Below are 6,000 nucleotides of genomic sequence, written 5' to 3' on the forward strand. Positions count from 1 at the left end.
GCCTGTCACAGATAAGAAATGCTATCTAAACGAAATCCTACAAAACAATATACTACTGGCCGGCAGCAATTCATACCCGGACAACGTCGGGATGGGCTGCTAGTTGTATTAATAAAGCGTTACAATGTTAACCATGTAGAACAAACATCTATGGGCTGGTGTTCCACAAGTGCAAGGGGCATCTTTGATGCTTTAGTGGCGCTATTTGCTTTACGTTATCGCTGTTTTACTTGTGTTTTTGGAATATTTCGCCGCTATCGCTGGATCCTTTATCGCATTGGAGATATACATTGGTAATAACGCGCAATGTCGGTGATAGGATCCAGCTATAGACGGCGATGAAAAAATATGCGCTAAGCGCGATTTGCAATATTCATCGCACGCCCTTGCTAATATGCCCTCATGTTCGGGTAACCAATCGTTCGTAAATTTCACGGACTGCCGTTATTTGGGCCTTTTGTCTTTTATCCTTGAGGATTTCTTTCAAGGGCGCCTTTTGTCCCTAATTTTGGGGATGTCAGCAAGCTGTGCTCTTCTCTTTTGAACATACAAGGCTGCAACAGCCCCTCCCCCACCTCGCTCAGTCTGTGCAAAGACCCATTGTCATTCTGACTGTGGATGATAATCACATAAAGAATGACAATGGGCCAAAGGCGTAGGGAAGCACCTGCTATATCTGCTTAAGTGGGGGTGTCACAGGGTCAGATAAAAGTGTTTCTTGGCCCTTTATTTATTTATTTATTTTAAGTTATTTTATTTAATGACATTTTTTATAGGGCAAACTTTACTCAAAGGTGGTAGAGCGCTTCACTATAGAACCAAGGGGCATATTGACAAGGCGCGGCAACAATATTATCGCCGCTTTAGAGCCTGTTTTCGGGCGAAAAGCGGCGATAATATTATCGCATTATCAACAAGGACACGCTAGAGCGTGTATCCTTGCAGTAGCGCCCCTTGTCAGCACGCCTCCCATCGCATCGCTAATGAGATGCAAAGGAGGTGTGCCTGACAACACTCCCTTGGGAAAATATCACTAACCCTGCTTCGTCATATTAACAACGAGTGATAGCGATATTTAAAATCACATTAAATATGCCTTATCGCAGGAATTTAACATCTGTTAAATTCCTGACTAAGGCATACCTAACATGGGGGGTGGATTGTGTGGCTAAGACCACAGGCCTTGTCACCAAGGATATCGCCATTTTCCATGGAACATTGCTGGAAAACCAGCGGTATTCCATGGAAAACATCGCTATCACTGGAATAATTATTGCAATTGTGCTATGAGTTGTTAAGACAGTGCTAGCATGGCGATAATTATCTGCGATAGCCGGCGATGAAAATCCTCACGCCAAGAGCGGCCAACGGTAATTATCGCTGCCGCTTGTTGATATGCCCCCGTAAAACTTTCTGACTTTGAGCTGTGGCTCTCAGCTCAGCATAAACAGAATAACAAATAAACCCAGCAGAAAAATCACCATGATGCAGCTGTGAGAGGGGGGCGAGAGGGTGCCAAAGTAGCCAAAAGCTGGGCCAGAAAGGGAAGTGACAGTTGTCTCAACCTAATATAAACTTATTTTGACGTCAACTTGCGTTGTTTGTCTATTTACTTACTTATGTACTATTGTGCGACCTCCTCTGATTTCTATGTCGGAAATCAGAAAGACACTGGAGACAAGCATACGACACAGCCTCTAGAACATGTTATGTACAACAGAGGAAATTATACCTTGCTGACATAAAAACAGCAAAAAAGGAATACTTTACTAAGCTCATAACAGAAGCCCACCAAAACCAAAAAACTATCTTCACCATAGTTAAGTCCTTCACCCATCCGAAAGCCCTCACCACTGAAATACCTCCCTCAATGAACTTATGCAACCAAATTGCAGACTTCTTTGTCGACAAAATTGTCAACATTCAGAAAGATTTTCCTCCCCCTCCGACAAATCCCTTAGAGGTAACAGTCAACTACCCTTCTCTCTCCAGTTTTAAATCTGTCTCCATGCAACAAACTGGCAAGGCAATTCGGGCCTATAAATCAGGAGCGCCCACTGACTCCTGTCCCCCTATCATTCTACATCACCTGATAGAGGCAGTCAATCCATACATTAATGCCATTATTAATGAATCCCTCGATTCCGGACTTGTCCCTGATGACTGGAAGAAGGCCACCGTAAAACCCTTGTTGAAAAAGCAGAACAAATCGCCAACGGACTTGACTAACATGCGTCCCATCTCCTTACTTCCTGTCCTTGGCAAAATCACGGAGCATTTAGTACATGAGGAGCTTAAAACATTTGTAGAGGCCCATAACATCTTGCACCCTCAACAATCGGGTTTTCGCTCTGGTCACTCCACCGAAACAGCTCTGATCGAACTTGCTGACTCCATCAAATTCCTGCAGGATGAGGGTAAGCAAGCTGTCCTCATCCTGCTCGACCTCACAGCAGCGTTCGACACCATCTCGCATTCCATCTTAATAAATAGAATGTGAGAGATTGGAGTGAAAGACACAGCCTTAGCCTGGATTTCATCTTTTCTAGCTAATAGGTCCCAGACTGTGTCCCTCGGTCCCTTTCTATCCGGCGAAAAACCCATTTCATCTGGAGTGCCCCAGGGGTCTATTTTAAGTCCTCTATTTTTTAACATCTATATGGCACCCCTCTTAGCTGTGATAGAATCACATGGGATTCTTGTCACGTCTTATGCTGACGACACTCAATTGGTCGTCACCATTGACAAACAGTGGACTGACCCTGACCTTCGGTTCAAAAACTGTCTCTCTGATGTTTTCAAATGGCTAAATACCAACCACCTAAAATGCAACAGCGCCAAGACAGAAATCATCCCACTGGGTAAAAATCTGTCTTTTTGTCCGAAAGACTGGTGGCCCCTAGGATCGGAAGCCCCTCCCAGCGCAGTATCATCAGCCCGGAACCTAGGCGTGCAATTCGATTCATCTCTCTCCTTCGATGACCACGTTAGGATTACTGCCGGTTGCTGTTTTGGACAAATAAAATCTCTGAAGAAATTCTTTGATTTCCTTCCAATTGCAGCTAGAAAGTCAGTCGTGGTAGCCCTCATTCTTTCCCGGCTTGACTACTGCAATGGTCTTATGGCCGGAGTGAAAAAATCTACCCTCAGAAAGCTGCAGAGCATACAACATGCAGCAGCTAGGCTGGTTTTACAACTCCCTAGAAGGTCATCTGCGTCTGCAGCACTAAATTTGCTGCACTGGCTGCCGCTGCATAAAAGAATCCTCTTTAAATTGCTTCTCACAGTTTTCAAAACCATTCAAAATACAGGTCCCCACTACTTTGTAAATCGCTTCACGCGCTATAACCCCCCGCGTTGCTTGAGATCCTCCGGGACAAATCTTGTCATAATCCCCAGATACAAATACAAGACTAAAGGTGGGAAATCTTTCACTGTTCTGGCAGCCAGGGCCTGGAACAACCTGCCTGTTAACCTCAGACTCATAGAAAACGAGAACAGTTTCAGAGGACTTCTCAAGACATGGGTCTACCAACAATCAGACTCCTCTGTTTTGGCTGCCATTTAATTTCTTTCTTTCATCACACTCCACTTTTTCAGTTATCCCCCGCAGCTTGCCCAGCGCCATGATGCTCCCTTGGGAGCGAATGTCTGCGCTTTACAAATACATATAAATATCAAATATCAAATGTGTCTGTAAAACTTACCTTTTTCCAGAACTTTTGCCCTGAATTTTTACCTACTGTCCTGAATTTTGTCCTGAATTTGTACACTCACTGTTTTAAAGTTGTACCTATGTCAGTTGGTCACCCTATTGTAGGTTACGTTGCGTCTATTAAAATGCCTTATACCATCAAAAATGTTCTTACAAACAGGTTGTCAGAGACGCACTTTAACCATCAAAGACTTTCTTACAGGCAAGTTGTCGCAGAAGAATCTATTACAGGACTGGAGGCTTCGGATTATGCCTTTCTTTCTTTTCTTTGCTACTCACAGCAGCCAATGAAAATCGTTTTGTATGCAAATAAAACTACATTTCCCATGATGCTCGTAATACATCACATCATGTACAGCCCTATAAGAGCCACTGCATCCTGTTTCTGCTTCTCTTTCTTTGCTGCTCATGCAGTAAGTTAAGTGCTCAGAACATTATATTGTGATGTATGTCTCATTTGACTGTTAAATTGCCTTGGACAATATTGCAATTATGTTTGCGCTTATATCACGCTAGGTTGAATAATTGTGTTCAGTATGTGCGCAATTATGTATTCCTTTCAGGTTGCGCTTGTTGCCATATGTTTACCCACTTTAGTGATTGCTGGCGCTATCGTTTTCAATCTGCGGGCATGTTGAAGGGCTCCCACTGGGAGCGGCGGGATCTAAGGGACGATCACGCTGAAGGCAGTGCATGTAATTACCGAGGGCGGCCCACCTCGGGCTTGGTGTAATTCCCGCTGGCCTGTGGGCGCATTGACAGGCTCCCACTGTAAGCGGCCTAATCTATGGTGCGCTTGTGCCCGGAGCAGGGCATTTTATTTATAACACTGGCGGCGCGATCGGGGTTCGCTTCACTCGCTGCTGGCCTTATAGTACTGCGCTGCTTTTTACCCGCATAGATCGATTACATTTTAAGCATGCTTGATGAAAGGGTTTCAATGGTTTTGCATTTGACTCGTGAGGGACATCTAGTAACGACTAGTGGAACTGCAGCTTGATGTTAGAATAATTTCAATGCTTTGCATTTGACTCGTGAGGGACATCTAGTAACGACTAGGTGAACTGCAGCTATTTGTAGCATTATTTTGAGAATGTGCACTATAATATTCACTGTCCACTGCTAATCTCGTCCCATAATGCTTTGCAGGGCCTTTGGTTGGGATTGTTTTTTTGCCAATAACTGTGCTTGGGGTGGTCCGAAGAGAATGGGACCGCCACTGAAGTTCAACAAAATGTGCTCTTTGTTTATGCTCTTTGTGTTCAAGGCATCTGCTTGGTCCTCCCCCTAGGTTAGGGGGGACCCCAAAATCATCAGTTCTCTCATTGCCTAATATTGTCATTCTAAAAGTTTACTTTTGTGAATTGGTTAACATATACATTTGCTTTTTCAAAGTACTGAGGATTTTCTTGATTCTATTACAGGACTGGAGGTTTCAGATTATGCTTCTCAATCTTTACTGCATTGAACATAGCAGCCAATGAAAATGTATATTTTCACAGTAACAGTAACACAAAAGTTCATTTCCCATGAACACCAATGGTATAGGCACGCCCCCACAGTCCATAAGAAACCCCTGCGTGCCCTTCACTTCCTCTTTCTTTGCTGCTCAAGCCAGAGTTAAGTGCACCTTCCCCCTGGTCCCCTTAATCTGCTATCGGTAATAGCGGAGTACATCCCGGGGCAGTCCAACCAGGTGGCGGAATGGAATGCCAGATATCTGTGGGATTACAGCGACTGGAAGCTGTTTCCCCAGGTGTTCCTCTGGTTGCAAGCGAGTTGGGGTCCGTTTCAGACGGACTTGTACGCCTCCAGACTGACTTACCAGATTCCCCGGTTTTTCAGCTGGAGGCCGGATCCGATGGCGACAGCGACCGATGCCTTTCTCCAGGATTGGTCACAGGGGATTCATTATGCTTTTCCGCCCTTCTTGTTGATCCCCAGGGTGATGTCTCAAGTGATACGTCAAAGGGCGGAAATTGTGTTAGTGACTCCGTGGTGGACGTCTCAAGCGTGGTTTCCCACGTTGTTGCAGTGGAGCTGCGATCGGCCCCGGTTGTTACCGGGGTCGACGTGGTTGTTGCAGGGCCCTCGACAGGAGCAACATCCATTGCTGTTGGAGGGCAGGCTAACGCTGATGGCCTGGAGGCTTTCCGGGAACAGTGGCAGTTGCCGGGAGTTTCGAGCGACACTGTTGAATTCATCAAACAGGCATGGGCTCCTTCCACCAGAAAACGTTATTCCACAGCCTGGAAGAACTGGGTGGATTGGTGCGTGGGACGGCG

This window comes from Lissotriton helveticus, chromosome 1_2 (assembly GCF_964261635.1).
Source record: "Lissotriton helveticus chromosome 1_2, aLisHel1.1, whole genome shotgun sequence".
NCBI classification, from domain to species: Eukaryota; Metazoa; Chordata; class Amphibia; order Caudata; family Salamandridae; genus Lissotriton; species Lissotriton helveticus.